This window comes from Protopterus annectens, chromosome 5.part0 (assembly GCF_019279795.1).
Source record: "Protopterus annectens isolate FY-2018-M chromosome 5.part0, PAN1.0, whole genome shotgun sequence".
Classification (NCBI taxonomy): Eukaryota; Metazoa; Chordata; order Ceratodontiformes; family Protopteridae; genus Protopterus; species Protopterus annectens.
This window is the reverse complement of record NC_056735.1, coordinates 725,953,832-725,970,738: the sequence shown is the minus strand read 5'-3', so window position 1 is coordinate 725,970,738 and position 16,907 is coordinate 725,953,832. Positions and strand designations below refer to the sequence as shown.

Below are 16,907 nucleotides of genomic sequence, written 5' to 3'. Positions count from 1 at the left end.
AAAACATCCATCCTTGCAGAAAATGGGCTTCCAGAACATCCACTTTCCAACCTTGGGTCTGAAAAACTGTAAACAAAAGATGACTATTTTTTACTGTTTCACTGTGTTGTACATTTAGCTTGCACTTACTAGATAAAACCATTCCATCAGTTAAAGGAACTACTTCTGCATACAAAGATTCAAAATATACATCTGGATCAAAGTTTGCAAAAAGCACTGCTCATAAAAGTACCCAAATCGCAGAAGTGCTATGGAAATAAGAAATGAAACAGCAGGGGGACCAGTCACGCACCACAGCACATGGTACTGCATCCTACACACCCACTGTTATTGTACAATGTCAAGTCCATGGCAGCAATATTATGAAGAAGCAGGTGTATTCTATGCCCTTTCTTCACAGATTGGTGATACTCCGCTCCTAGCAGAATCTACCAAATTTGGAAAAATTACCTTTTCAAAAAGAAGTGCTTATCACTTTCTGATTTAAGCTCGTTTGTCTCAAAAAGGTGTCTGGATTCCCATTCCAGGTCACTTCCTACATCAAATCCTCTCCAACTGTGCACTCTTCTCTAGAATTGTTTGTTTTACTCTGTCACAATTCAGAACACTGCCATAATCTGAAAGTCCTTTTACATTTCCTACCAAACATCAGTGGCGGCTGGTGACTTCAAATCAAAGGGGGGGGCTGCAGGAGACAGCTAAATGGGTGGGGGCCATGGGAAGGGGTGTGGCTAACTAGAAAGGAGAGGCACTGTGCTCAAAAACCACAAAAACTGGAACTTTAATTAAATACGCTGCCCTGGGTGCCAAACCATCATTATGAGAGTCCAATCAAGGCAAAATGAAGTGTGGAAGAAAAAAAATATTTCAATGCATTGGCTGCATGACAGCTTACTTAATATCTAGATGGAAACAAAAAGGTTGTGGGGCATGAAAACATAAATTACTTTTTAAATACATTACTGGAATGCCAGTCAAAGTCAAGTATAAGAAAAACAAGCAGCACTCCACTCAAACCACTTCTCCTTGCACTGCAGTTCTAATTATAATTTATATTCAGCTTTATAAAGTACCAAGTAACATACTGAAAGTAGCAATCTCTGTGATACCCCCACTTGTACAAATGTTTCTTATCCAAAAAAACCTGCTGCTTGACAACAACTATGTACTTGTTTCATGGGGAAAACATGACCAAAGTTTAAAAAAATGAACAGCAAACAAGAAACAAGCTCAAGATAAATTGCTTAAAGGATTACTGCACAGGTTATGGACCACACATGATAGATTGGCATTCTGTTTAGTTTACGGGTAAAGCCTGCAAAGATGACTGCAAGTCTCCAACAAAGGTAATGAGCTTCTTAAAAATACTGTAATCCTGTCTTTTATTACAAATACTGTCATATGCATTTCAATACCCAAAGCTTATACGTTATCTAGTTATGTAAGTATTCTCTGCATGGCAACAACAAAAAGGCTTTCAATGTTGGAAATTCTTTAATAGTATCCTTATTAAAACTTTGTATCTTACAATCTCAGACAAGCTTACCTGATGGTCATGAATGCATTGCTACTTAAACAGAGAGCAACAGACACTTTCTGAATAATAAGCATAAATCAACAGTATAAGAATATAACAGAAAACCAGAACACTCTGCAAAATCAAGAAAGGACAGATGAAAAGCCACTGTAGTACTTGTGTCTACCTTGGATGGGGGGGGGGGATACTCTGCATAACTGCTACTTGTCTTGCTTGGACACATCTAGAGTCACTACATGGGGGAGTGAGATGCAACAAGTATGTCACAATTTGAAATGTCTCTAGCTGACTGTAATGCCCCTGTCACATTTGTCATACCTCTCAACCTCGGAGCAAGAAATCTGGACAAAGCCATACATAGAAGTGGGACAAAGGCCAAAAAATAAGGACAATATTTAAATATTGCTCTTATAAACTTTATAATAGAATACTAGATCTTGAATTAATATGAATTTTCTGAAGGGTTTGAAATCTGAAACTCAAATGTCTGTCATTATTTTCTAACTTCAGTCTTTAATGATTTGCCACTAATTTGCCAGAAAACCACAATTGTGTGAAAAATGGACCAAAAATGTGATGCAAATGTAAAATAGCCACACAATACAGCTGGGAACCTGTTAAAGAAAGGACACTTTTTTAATATTAGTACTGTTAACTTGAGCAGCTGACAAAATAAACGAATCTACATGCATTTCTGAAATAAAAGTTATCTATAACTCTGATTATTACAGTTATTTATTAATTGTAAACCCTCCACATTTTCTTCCAAAATTGCCATTTTGCGGTGGGATTATTAGAGGGAGAGCAACATTTTGAGCCAAAATCGGGGACAGTTGAGAGGTTTGGATATGGCTAATTCTATAAAGCAATTTATTTGCATCGCATCTTTCAACCTGTTAACACAGGAAATCTGGGCAAGGCCAAATACGTTGGGGGAACATACAGACAGTACTAAAAATTGCTCTTGTATAAACTTAGTTGATAGAATAAAAGGTCTTGCTACAGCATGCATTTTTCTGAAGGATATGAAGTCTGAAACTCAAATGTATGTCATTATTTAGTCCATACCGCACAACCTCTCAGCACAAGAAATCTGGACAAAGTAAAAAAATAATGGGGGGGAACAAAGGCCCAAAAATAGGGACACATTTTAAATATTGCTTTCTCATATAAACTTAGAAAGCTGCTAGAATTAAAGGTTTTGTTTTATCGTACATTTTCTGAAGGTTATACAGTCTGAAACTCAAATGTCTGTCATTATTTAATGAATTCAATCCTTACTGATTTGCCAGAAAACCTCAAGTTTTATGAGGAACAGACCAAAAGTATGAGGCAAAAATCTGGACAATCTGTGAAAATCTGGACAGTTGACAGGCATGAATTTAGTCACTGTAATCATCGGTGATATGGCAGAAAACCACAAATTTTATAAGGAACAAACAAAAATTTTAAGACAAACATCTGGACAGTTTTGGAAAATCTGGACCGTTGAGAGGCATGAGTGCGATTAGAAAATATATACTTAGTCCGAAATTGGTGTATTTCTGAGATTCCCTTTTCTCCAATATTCAGCTATCTTGGAGTTATACTAAGGTGCATCCCAAACTAAAAGTAGTGCACAGACCTAATAGGCTACTTTGGCTCAGCTGGCCCATCACTGAAAAATGTGCAGACAACTAAAGCTTGAATTAACTAACTATGTACAAACGCAAATGGAGCATCTATTGCTAGCCTGAGTTAACAAAGCAGTCTGAGCTCTGCAGCACAGTCAGTCAGCATAAGGGAAAGAAAAAGCTTGGAGGATACAGAGCTTTTCATAAAGAAAACAAATTTTGTCTTGCCCATTAGTACCTTGGTTTCAAAAGGAAGAGCAATTTTAAAACAACAGTAGACAGGCAAAGCAAAGTGCCATTTTCATATTTCAGAGCATCACTTTAAATTACAGCAGCCCGTGACTTGATGTAGGAAATTTACCATCGACCCTGTTAAGTTTCTAATGATTTACATTTTACACTAACAAATACCAGATGTAGGAAAGTCCGGGATAGTTAATATTTCATAGAGAAAATGTTTACATACACCTGGTAAAAAAAGCACACTTCTGAACACAGTTGGATTTTGGGATCACTGCATTCCAGCCCACCTGTCATCCACATAATAACTATACTCACGTTCACTAAGCCATTATTAAACCCATGGAGCACCTACAATCATTCCATGGTACAACCACCCAAGCACACACACATACTTAACTGGAGCAGACTTTTACACACCCATACATTTAAACTTAAAGGCATTACCTGCATTTCCATGTCACACACACACACACACACACACACACACACACACACACACACACACACACACACACACACACACACACACCCTACCTCCAGTCTCCAAAAGCTCCTCGGTCTGCTGAAGCAAGCTAATTCAGGCTAAAAAAAGCTTCTTTCGGCAGCTGTTAAGCTTCACAATTGGCAGCCCGCGCAAGCTAATGGTTGGTTTCCAGTTTGGCTGGCTGGTTTCCCTGCGAGAGTAGGCTGGAGCCTCCAGCCTGCAGATGATGCAGTCCGGTTTCCTTCTCTTCTGTGCGGTTGTCACCGCACAGACTTCTGGGCTGCAGGGCTGAGATGCCTTTCTCCCCTATCTGGACTACCTAACACAGCAGTCTGGAGTTTTGTGAGTACCATGAACTCCGTGCATGCTTGCGTGGAGTTCTGGGACTTGCAATTTTTTTTTATTTTCTTCTTTCTTTTCTACTAGGTGGGGCAGAGCTGCTGTCCTGCAGTCCTATAGCATGAGCCGCCCCTGCCAAACATTATACAGTGCCACGTATAAAGACAATTAAACGGTTCAAACCAATTATTTACCTGCTGCAACCTTCGAACAATATTGTTTTCTACAGTTTAGACTCCACTGACTGTTACTCGCTGTGTCCTCTTGTTTACCCACTACAGTGCTCACACATCCAAGCCAGAGAAGGTCTCACTGGTTTACAAAAATTATGATGGGGTACTTCATAGTATGGCTTCAAATCTGCCAAGACACCATGAAAGCTCCTATATTACTACTTTACTTACTTGCTCATAGAACTGTATTAATAAAGAAGCAAATCCAGTAATCAGGAAAAGGCACAGACATGCAGCCACCTTTGATTTCACAAATCCACACTTTTTTTTTTTTTTTTACTGCAGCTGTTTAAAAAAAAAACTTTTCTTTTAGCTGGTACCCTAGCTAAAAAAGCTTCCTAAGGATTTCCAGAAAAGCCGAAACATGGGTAGCACCGACCTCATCAATACAGAAATTAACTGAATAATTAATTGGTCATGTAATCACATTTTATTGAAAAAGAACCAAAAACGTTTAAAGACAAAGTCTTACACAGTCTAATCTCTTGTACAAAAAAAAAAATCCATCAACCTTTAAAGGAGTCTCTTCTACGTTTCAGTTTTCTCCTTGTGCAACAAATACATGACATTTTAACATATTTCAAACCATCTGCTTCTCTCAGCTGAAGTACTTTTTTACATTAAAAAATTAAATAGAAAACACTACTTGAAAAATAAAAAAACTTCATCCCTTCTACATCCTGGTCATGGATATCATGGAAATGTTTTGCCACAGGGTGACATGCCCTTTTTTTTCATACATACCAAACAAAAAAAAGAAAACATACATGAGAAAACTAACCAGAGATGTACAATTTGCTGTTATTTCACATTCTAACACCAACTAATTTGAAAAACAAATAGTGTATCACAGAGCCTATGGAGGAAGGAGCAGATGCAATTTTTACTTGACAAACTAAAACATTTAAAGATTATGGTCTACAAATGAAATGAAATACTGTGGCACGCATGGATAAAGGATATGATTATGAAGACCAAATGAATGTGGAGTTTCTTCAGTTCAGTCTTAACAAACCAATTATTTTATTTCAGCGAAAAGGCAATCATCCAGTCTGATGTAACAGATGATGGTATGCTTCCTAAACTTACACATAAATTGCAGTGTGGTTTTTTCTGAAGGGTTTGAAATCTGAAACTCAAATGTCTGTCATTATTTTCTAACTTCAGTCTTTAATGATTTGCCACTAATTTGCCAGAAAACCACAATTGTGTGAAAAATGGACCAAAAATGTGATGCAAATGTAAAATAGCCACACAATACAGCTGGGAACCTGTTAAAGAAAGGACACTTTTTTAATATTAGTACTGTTAACTTGAGCAGCTGACAAAATAAATGAATCTACATGCATTTCTGAAATAAAAGTTATCTATAACTCTGATTATTACAGTTATTTATTAATTGTAAACCCTCCACATTTTCTTCCAAAATTGCCATTTTGCGGTGGGATTATTAGAGGGAGAGCAACATTTTGAGCCAAAATCGGGGACAGTTGAGAGGTTTGGATATGGCTAATTCTATAAAGCAATTTATTTGCACGTACCTTTCAACCTGTTAACACAGGAAATCTGGGCAAGGCCAAATACGTTGGGGGAACATACAGACAGTACTAAAAATTGCTCTTGTATAAACTTAGTTGATAGAATAAAAGGTCTTGCTACAGCATGCATTTTTCTGAAGGATATGAAGTCTGAAACTCAAATGTATGTCATTATTTAGTCCATACCGCACAACCTCTCAGCACAAGAAATCTGGACAAAGTAAAAAAATAATGGGGGGGAACAAAGGCCCAAAAATAGGGACACATTTTAAATATTGCTTTCTCATATAAACTTAGAAAGCTGCTAGAATAAAAGGTTTTGTTTTATCGTACATTTTCTGAAGGTTATACAGTCTGAAACTCAAATGTCTGTCATTATTTAATGAATTCAATCCTTACTGATTTGCCAGAAAACCTCAAGTTTTATGAGGAACAGACCAAAAGTATGAGGCAAAAATCTGGACAATCTGTGAAAATCTAGACAGTTGACAGGCATGAATTTAGTCACTGTAATCATCGGTGATATGGCAGAAAACCACAAATTTTATAAGGAACAAACAAAAATTTTAAGACAAACATCTGGACAGTTTTGGAAAATCTGGACCGTTGAGAGGCATGAGTGCGATTACGAGAAAATATATACTTAGTCCGAAATTGGTGTATTTCTGAGATTCCCTTTTCTCCAATATTCAGCTATCTTGGAGTTATACTAAGGTGCATCCCAAACTAAAAGTAGTGCACAGACCTAATAGGCTACTTTGGCTCAGCTGGCCCATCACTGAAAAATGTGCAGACAACTAAAGCTTGAATTAACTAACTATGTACAAACGCAAATGGAGCATCTATTGCTAGCCTGAGTTAACAAAGCAGTCTGAGCTCTGCAGCACAGTCAGTCAGCATAAGGGAAAGAAAAAGCTTGGAGGATACAGAGCTTTTCATAAAGAAAACAAATTTTGTCTTGCCCATTAGTACCTTGGTTTCAAAAGGAAGAGCAATTTTAAAACAACAGTAGACAGGCAAAGCAAAGTGCCATTTTCATATTTCGTAGCATCACTTTAAATTACAGCAGCCCGTGACTTGATGTAGGAAATTTACCATCGACCCCTGTTAAGTTTCTAATGATTTACATTTTACACTAACAAATACCAGATGTAGGAAAGTCCGGGATAGTTAATATTTCATAGAGAAAATGTTTACATACACCTGGTAAAAAAAGCACACTTCTGAACACAGTTGGATTTTGGGATCACTGCATTCCAGCCCACCTGTCATCCACATAATAACGATACTCACGTTCACTAAGCCATTATTAAACCCATGGAGCACCTACAATCATTCCATGGTACAACCACCCAAGCACACACACATACTTAACTGGAGCAGACTTCTACACACCCATACATTTAAACTTAAAGGCATTACCTGCATTTCCATGTCACACACACACACACACACACACACACACACACACACACACACACACACACACACACCCTACCTCCAGTCTCCAAAAGCTCCTCGGTCTGCTGAAGCAAGCTAATTCAGGCTAAAAAAAAGCTTCTTTCGGCAGCTGTTAAGCTTCACAATTGGCAGCCCGCGCAAGCTAATGGTTGGTTTCCAGTTTGGCTGGCTGGTTTCCCTGCGAGAGTAGGCTGGAGCCTCCAGCCTGCAGATGATGCAGTCCGGTTTCCTTCTCTTCTGTGCGGTTGTCACCGCACAGACTTCTGGGCTGCAGGGCTGAGATGCCTTTCTCCCCTATCTGGACTACCTAACACAGCAGTCTGGAGTTTTGTGAGTACCATGAACTCCGTGCATGCTTGCGTGGAGTTCTGGGACTTGCAATTTTTTTTTATTTTCTTCTTTCTTTTCTACTAGGTGGGGCAGAGCTGCTGTCCTGCAGTCCTATAGCATGAGCCGCCCCTGCCAAACATTATACAGTGCCACGTATAAAGACAATTAAACGGTTCAAACCAATTATTTACCTGCTGCAACCTTCGAACAATATTGTTTTCTACAGTTTAGACTCCACTGACTGTTACTCGCTGTGTCCTCTTGTTTACCCACTACAGTGCTCACACATCCAAGCCAGAGAAGGTCTCACTGGTTTACAAAAATTATGATGGGGTACTTCATAGTATGGCTTCAAATCTGCCAAGACACCATGAAAGCTCCTATATTACTACTTTACTTACTTGCTCATAGAACTGTATTAATAAAGAAGCAAATCCAGTAAACAGGAAAAGGCACAGACATGCAGCCACCTTTGATTTCACAAATCCACACTTTTTTTTTTTTTTTTTACTGCAGCTGTTTAAAAAAAAAGCTTTTCTTTTAGCTGGTACCCTAGCTAAAAAAGCTTCCTAAGGATTTCCAGAAAAGCCGAAACATGGGTAGCACCGACCTCATCAATACAGAAATTAACTGAATAATTAATTGGTCATGTAATCACATTTTATTGAAAAAGAACCAAAAACGTTTAAAGACAAAGTCTTACACAGTCTAATCTCTTGTACAAAAAAAAAATCCATCAACCTTTAAAGGAGTCTCTTCTACGTTTCAGTTTTCTCTCCTTGTGCAACAAATACATGACATTTTAACATATTTCAAACCATCTGCTTCTCTCAGCTGAAGTACTTTTTTACATTAAAAAATTAAATAGAAAACACTACTTGAAAAATAAAAAAACTTCATCCCTTCTACATCCTGGTCATGGATATCATGGAAATGTTTTGCCACAGGGTGACATGCCCTTTTTTTTCATACATACCAAACAAAAAAAAGAAAACATACATGAGAAAACTAACCAGAGATGTACAATTTGCTGTTATTTCACATTCTAACACCAACTAATTTGAAAAACAAATAGTGTATCACAGAGCCTATGGAGGAAGGAGCAGATGCAATTTTTACTTGACAAACTAAAACATTTAAAGATTATGGTCTACAAATGAAATGAAATACTGTGGCACGCATGGATAAAGGATATGATTATGAAGACCAAATGAATGTGGAGTTTCTTCAGTTCAGTCTTAACAAACCAATTATTTTATTTCAGCGAAAAGGCAATCATCCAGTCTGATGTAACAGATGATGGTATGCTTCCTAAACTTACACATAAATTGCAGTGTGGTTTTCTTAAAAGATACTGAAATACAAAGTTCTATAAAGTGATTACAAATGACTTCTTACTGGCCTAGAAAAAGCTGAAAGTGAAATGAAAATGTTACATCTTCAGAGGGAAGGCAGCAAGGAACTGGTCTGTAAAATTTACAGTAACCAAGCATATAATTACTAGTCAATTCCAATAGTACAATAAATGAGTCATTTTGCACAATACTAAGCTTGCCACACACACACACACACACACACACACACACACACACACACACACACACACACACACACACACACACACACACACAATTTAATGTTTATTTAATCAGAAGAAAATCCCAGTACAGCATTTTGTTTTGAAGCAAACCCTAGTTTAGTACTTTACACTACACAATTTTGTCAAATAACTAGGTCCCACCAGCTTGGGGAGGCCCCACTGGCCAGGGGACTGCCACAAAACTTACATTTCTTCTTTAAGGATGCATGCAGAGTGTGTTCTTAACAGTGTCTTTAGTATGATGCTCACGCACATTTAAACTCTGGAGTGAAACACGATTAGACTTGAGCACGGATTATGGAAAGATGATGCTACTGCTATTACAGACTTTTAAGAGAAACGAGCATTGCTTGTTGCTATTCCATACAAATGTGAAACATGTGGGAGGGGTGTGGGATTGTGTACGTGTAAAATGCCCCAATTAGGAATAGCAGGTTGGTTAATTTATTCAGGCTCAAACCCTGTACCTTGCTTACAGGATCCTAGAGCCTGAATCCTCTATACCTACTGCAAAACTGCATTTCAAGAACTGTTGAACTTCTGTACATTTTCGTAGAATGCTGAATTCCACTGCATTTTTAAAGAATGTTGAGCTTCTGTGCATTTCCAAAGACTGTTGAGTTTATGTGCATTTTCAAAGACTGTTACGTTTCTGTGCTTTTGCAAGGAATGTTGAGTTTCAGTACATTTTCAAGAAATGTTAAGTTTCAAGAGAAGCTAAGTTTACTGTTGCTCATGCTAAGCCTGTTTTCAATGTGTAACTGTTTTGTTTAGCAAATGACCATCATCAGTGTTTGTGCTATACATTTTAAAAGTAGTGTTACTAGCACAACAGGTAGCATGCTTGCCTTTGGTGTAGAAGGCTGAGTTCCAATCCCACACTATGTAGATAGAGTGCCGACATTGCAATGCCCCCTTTAAGGAGGGATGGGGTGCTGCACTCCTGAATATGTCCTCCTTTGGATGAGATGCCTAGTAACTATAACACTGTTGCTGGTTTGACAAGCATTCCCTACTGCAATATTTACTATCTTACCTTTTTTTTAATGTAACATTGGTAGTTTACACTTCAAGGGCAGCAGGCAGTGAATTTGTACATAAAACACTGAAATGTAAAGTTGTTTGCCAGCAGCACCCTCTTCATTAGTTATAGATCTTTTAATGTGGAATTATGAATATTACTTCAGCAGAGATTGTGTATAATGACTGATACTGAAGGACTATAATTACAGAAGAGTTAGTGGCCTTTTGTGGTTGAAATTTTTATTTACTGGCATTTGATTACCACGATAGTCCACTGGGCTGAGTGCGCTCATTTTCAGTGGAGACCCAGGGAGAAAAGCTCCAACAATTCAACGCATGTAGCAATCTTGTACAATTAAAATCTTGAACTTAAATAAATTGTACAGGCAAGTTAATCATTCAGAGAATCAATATACCTATGAGTGTGTGTAAACACTTATAGAAACTTATTCAGAAGAATTAAAAACAGTTTGGGGAAATTATTATGATACATACAGTGCGAGTATAAGTCGCTCCAAACAAGTAATGCAAGCTAAAATTCACAGTGATACTGTAAAGGAGTATGATAGTAAGGCATACGTTACTTATAAAGGAAAATTTAGAAGCAATTGAGTAGTTAAGTGTAAGGGTGTGAGAGGAGTTATGGAAGTATAAGACGTCAGGATGTGCATATAGACACAAATTAGAAGCAACTGAGTAGTGAGTGTAGGGGTGTGAGAGGTCAGGACTTTAAGGTGGGAGGAGTTGACCTGTTGCAGCTCCAAATGTTCTGTTAATGAGTAGTTTGGTCATTATTGGTTCATACATTTTGTTTCATGGCTTACTGGAAAAATGTTCACACCTGCAAATTTTAAAACACACTCTAAAAAGTGGTGTTGTATTACACAAGGAATATAATTTAATACAATCAGGATGGTGCATCAAATAACTCATGCATGTATGCAGAGTCCTAATAATGTGTGCAAGGTTTGAAAATAACCAAAATGTAAACGTCATATGCTACTAGCCAGATACATTTTCTCTGCATGTGGCTTTCTAAGCCATTTCAATAAATATGAGTTTCAATGGTAGAGAAGCTTTCTGTTCAGGCTAAGTCTGTTTTCATTATGAGACTGTATTATTTTCTTTATCAAATGGCTATCAGTGTTTGTGCTATAAAATTTTAAATAAAAGTTTTAAATAACTCTAATCATTGTAGAAGTTAAGAAGAAAACAGTATGCACACTGACACGTTTGAACAGTGTTTATGGTATTTGGGAAGAAATAGCCACATAATGGGAAACTGGTATGGGGAGGGGGGTTTGTTCCATGATCCATTTCTGACCAAGATCCAACTCTGGAATTAGCTGTTAAAAAAGGTGAACTGGGTCTGAATTCTATATAGGGCAAACACAAGAGCAAAATCTCTTTTTATAATTTTGACATCTAACAAAGAGACTACATGAATTTATAAGTTCTGGATTCTGCAAACAAACTTCACAGAAGTACCTACAAAATTAGAAACTCTTACTTTGATGAATTATCAGTTGTTTAATGACTCTCTGTTTTACAATTATACTGCAAAGCGTGGGATACAGTACCCACATTCCTTCCTGTAAGTGGTTTCATCAATTGTTTTAGCCTTGAGAATCAAATTAAGAGAAGTCTGTGCATGCTAGAAGTGCACATCCGTAGATGCACACTATTCCAAATCCATACCTCTCAATCTCTTAGGACAAGAATTCTGGATAAAGTCATAAATGACAGAAGGACAAAGGCCCAAAATCAGGAACAAATTTTAAACACTGTGCTTAGAAACTTACAAAGTTGACAGAATAACAGCATGTACTTTTCTGAAGGATAACAACACCACGCATTTTTCTGAAGGATATTAAGTCTGAAACACACGTCTGTCATTATTTAGTAACTTCAATCACTGACGATGTCCAGAACATCATACATTTTATAAGGAAGTGATCTAAAATATGAGGCAAAATCTGGACATTCTGCAAAAGATAAAAGTAGCAGTTGAAGAAAGGTATTAATAACAGCCCTAGTTGCACAGTTTCATTTTATGTATAATCATGTTGCTGCTGCCCACAAACATGACAAACTGACAACACCAGCTCACATATGCTAGGGTCACATCTGAATTAAAAACGCAGCAAATTCAGCAAGAAGGGCAAGAATAAAAGAAAGGTTACTGTGGTGAAAAAAGTAAGATGGAAAAGCTCATACATATTTAAAAGCTTGGCTCTTCACAATATTTCCCATGGCTTTTACTGAAGATTCCATTAATACTTTTAATTTCTTTAAAATGGTAGGTTTAAAGGGTCAGCATTTGATTTTTCTTGTACCAGGTGATGAACGGAACAAAATTACTCACTTATGATTTTTATAATGAGTGAATATGATACTTATATGAACAGTTTGTTAACTATACAAACTAACAGACAATGCATTAATTCAAAAAATTGAGGAATCTTATGCCTATTACAAATTATAAGAATCAAGTTAAAAAGTATAAATGTGGCCTAATCAGTTATGGCAAATTGACAGAGCAGATCAAAGAAATAGACTGGGATAACATTTTAATAAAAAGTTCTATTAATTGTTACAAGACATTTGAGGAAGTATTACCTGCAAGTGTAAAAATAACTCTGACTACAGTTTTCAGCAGAGGGATGTACCCAGTATGGCGGAACGAGAAAACACAGAAGAATCTGCCAAGGGATTCTTGTACAGAAACTTTAAATCTTTATGCACTTTGTAAACTCTATCAGGCCTTTTAGAGGCTGCTGTTTGAGAGTCAGGAACAGTGGACATAGATGTAAATGCACTGAGAAAGGCCTCCAGGACAAAAGGAATAGCAGTAGGAACAGGGATACTGACCTCTAAAAGATTATATTATCGTTTTTGCACAACAGAATTCTGTTTGGATTCCCATTCAAAGTGTTTCTTCATTTTAGTGATGGTTTCTCCAAATGATGCTGCTTCAACAGGGGAACCAGGACAGAGGAAATCCTCATCATTGGAAACCACTTGGCCTGAACAGTGGATCTGAGAAGAACAGGCCAGAGTATGCTAATCAGAATCTAACTCTGTCTCATCATCCTCAGAAGATTCTAAATGTCACTTTTGAGAGGTAGCAGGAGTAGAGGCAGACGATGCAAAAGATGGTGGTGTGAGTGCCACTAAGGCCTTAAATAGGTCCTGTAAAAAACTCATTCAATCCTTTTCCATGGACAAATGAAAGATAACAATTTTGATTTTCTGCCTTTTTTTTTTTTCCTTTTTAGGTGTAACTTCCATTTTCACAAGACTCTGTGGTTCTGAGACCTGATGTACCTCAATAAGAGTCCCCAGCATTTAACCTGTCACTAAAATTTGTAGAACACCTTTGGGGCTTTCAGAAGTTATTATACAGGGTTCCTCCTTCTCACCAGTGTTGGTAGCATCAATCATTTCAGAGGTGCATACCTCAGGTGTCATCTTGGCCTCCAGTGGGGTCATGGTAGCAGGTATCTGAGGTGTCAGATATACCACAGGTTCTGAGACCTCAGTGGGGCCCTATGCCTCTTAAATTTCTTCTCTGGGATTGATGTGATGTCAGGGGGGAAGGGTCTGCCTTCTCAGCTTGGGTAAGGTGCTTAAGCCACTGGGTTTCCAAGTAAGTGTTGAGGGAAGAAAGTTGCATCTGTGAAGTTTTCGGTATTAAGGACTGGTAAATAATACAGTTCTTATAATCGTGCTCTTCTACAACTAAAGAGAAGAGGCACTGAGATTGGAGATCCTTACAGGGAATCTGATTACCACAATTGCACTTTTCCCTCTTAGTTGACATTTAATAGAGTAACAAACAGCAATGATACTAAGGAAACACAAGGAAGGTTCCCCGATGGAGCACTAATCTGAACCAGTGCAGGCTGATATCAACAATCATGTGAAGAAGAGACTGTAGGGTGCAAGAACTGCTTTTGGAATGGCAGTAAAACAGTCTTTTATGCTCATAAGTCTGCTTCTGTACATTTATGCCCACTGGCATAGGTCAGACGTCAGACGTATGGCTCTATCGAAGGTTTTGTCTTTGGCACCCTAGCTGGACATCCAGGTTATCTTGTGAGATAAACCAACAGTTTGGAATAATGCAACAATGATCTAAGGAAGAAAATCACTTGTTCCCTAACTGGACAAGCTCTAGTTAGCAGCTTCAGTCTACTCACTGGGGTGCCTATTCACAGCTGCTCACACTGCAAGGTGGCAGACTCATAGCTATTAGCAACAGGACTTTCATTACACTAATTATGCATCATATCTCTGAATCACAGCACTCTGCTCCGCTCCAGCAAATGACTATGTTAGAAATTAATGACACTCCTTACTACTCTTGAATCACTTCATACAACATCTTGTTTTATAAGAAATGCAGTTCTATACTACAATCAGTTTACAGCTGAAAATGTGGCAGAGAATTGTCAGTAATCACTGCATTAGACAGATGTGCAAGCTCAAGTGAAGAAGCCCTGATTGTGTACTGTGATTCCACATCATTGCATACAGCATTCTGTAGCTGAGGCTTAGCTTTAGTCACTGCAAAAATGGTCTCTGCTACTATGCGATTCCTTTACTCTGCAACTGCAGAAATCAACCATTTTACAAATGTGCAAATTACTGCTTCTGTTTGCAATACACCATCTAGTGTATAGCTAAGTCACTTGCACCCTATGAATTCACCGAATCAAACCCATCAGTTCACTTACAGACCTTCCTAAAATATTTGGCTGCTGAACTGCCCCGGTTTGAAACATCTTAATGCATTCTTTATTTTTAAACATGCAACATATTACTTGATCTGGTGACTTCAGTTTATGACCAGATCAAGTCAATAAGGAGACATTAGAAACTGATAGTGAATTTCTCAGTCCCAAAAGGCTGAATGTACTCTACGTGCTATGGTCTGCACTGGAATCTAGCTTAAACATAAAGTTATCATTTATGTAAACTTTTCAGTCCAATTTTTTTTTTCTTCTGAGACACATTGTACATTTCTGAACTCAATGTAGATATTCTGCATGCAGTCTCAACGCACAAATCAAATGCACCAATAGACTTTTTTTATCATTAACACTGACCTGCACATTATCTCATTGTTACTTGCTCAGTTAGCTTCAACTACTTACGTAACATGTTTTTAATACTTTTTCTTAGACATGCATAAAAAGTAATGTATTTCGGCTTTTCCTGGTTAGGGGTCGCCACAGGGGAACTCCTGTCCACTAATGATTGGCAGTGGATTTTTACTGTGCCGAGGTGCCAGCCCAATGCCCAATCTTCAAAGAAGGCACACCCATTCACGCACGCCCCTATCTGCATGTCTTTAAATGTCACTCGACCGTGGGGAGGACATGCAGACTCCACACAGAAGGCGCTCCAGCCAAGAATCAAATGGAAGAACCTCTTGCTGTGAGGTGACAATTTTCTTAGACTTGCATACCAAAGAAAAATGATTAGCTTGACTGGGATATTTGCTGTTAAGAGTTGAATGTAGCTTTGTGTCCTCATGACACCACCTACAATTTTTACATTCATTATGAGTCTCATGCTTTATTGAAGCTTTTTTTTCATTGCTGCAGTGTCACAATATATAATCTGACTTGCCAGTAGCATTTTGTCTGCTATTAACAAAATTAATTTTGCTTGATTTTATTTTTGCACACATCTAACTGTTCCACAAGTTATTTCTTTTTAACACTGGTTAATTTTGCTGCTCTACACACATTTACAGCTTTCTTCAAAGTTAAATTTTTTTTACAGTGGTTTGCTTCTTTGATACCAAACACAGTTCTGTCACTCAGCAGGGAATCATGTAAATTAAACTGATGTGCTTTAACTCAGCGTATTAAATCAGTTACAGATACATCAAGAAACTAGTACTACTATTGTAGTACCATACAGCAGCGCTACCCTTTCCCCCCCCTACGTGTTATACCATAAAATTTGCAGCAGGGAGTTGTCCCCTCAACTACAGTATGATGTATTTTCGCTATTCCTTTGCCTTTACGGGACCATGTATGCAGACACTGGTTCACGACATCAGTGCTGTTGGAGCTGCACAATGTAGCAATGTCATAAGCATGTCGTTGACATTTTATGCAGTGCCAAGATAAAGGCACATTTTATCACATGAGATGTCAGACATGGGGTGCACTGAGCTAACCAAGCTTGAGGAGTTTAATGTTCCAGCATGGCAACAACGGTACTGGCTCATCCCAAGAGGACTGGACATTGGCATCGGGACAGACCAGCCTTTATGGAGCTAAATGGCTGATGCACTGGGCTAGTAACATATATGGCAACACTGCACATATAGAATGTAGGCCAACCACAGCATATACTGTTCATAATATGACAAACGCACATGGGTATACAGCCACAACAGGATGGCAGCAGAGGTAAGCCTGTGTTGAAAGCTTCTTTTTGTAACGTTACACTTAACCCACATGCCACAGGGCCATGTTTGTAGCACA

General features: G+C 38.0%; 1 protein-coding gene across 2 annotated transcripts in view; it reads right to left on the bottom strand.

The window, feature by feature from the left end:
- SHROOM2 (shroom family member 2) overlaps positions 1 to 16,907 on the bottom strand; it is a 2,012,858-nt gene that overhangs the window by 361,301 nt on the left and 1,634,650 nt on the right. The window lies entirely within an intron of this gene.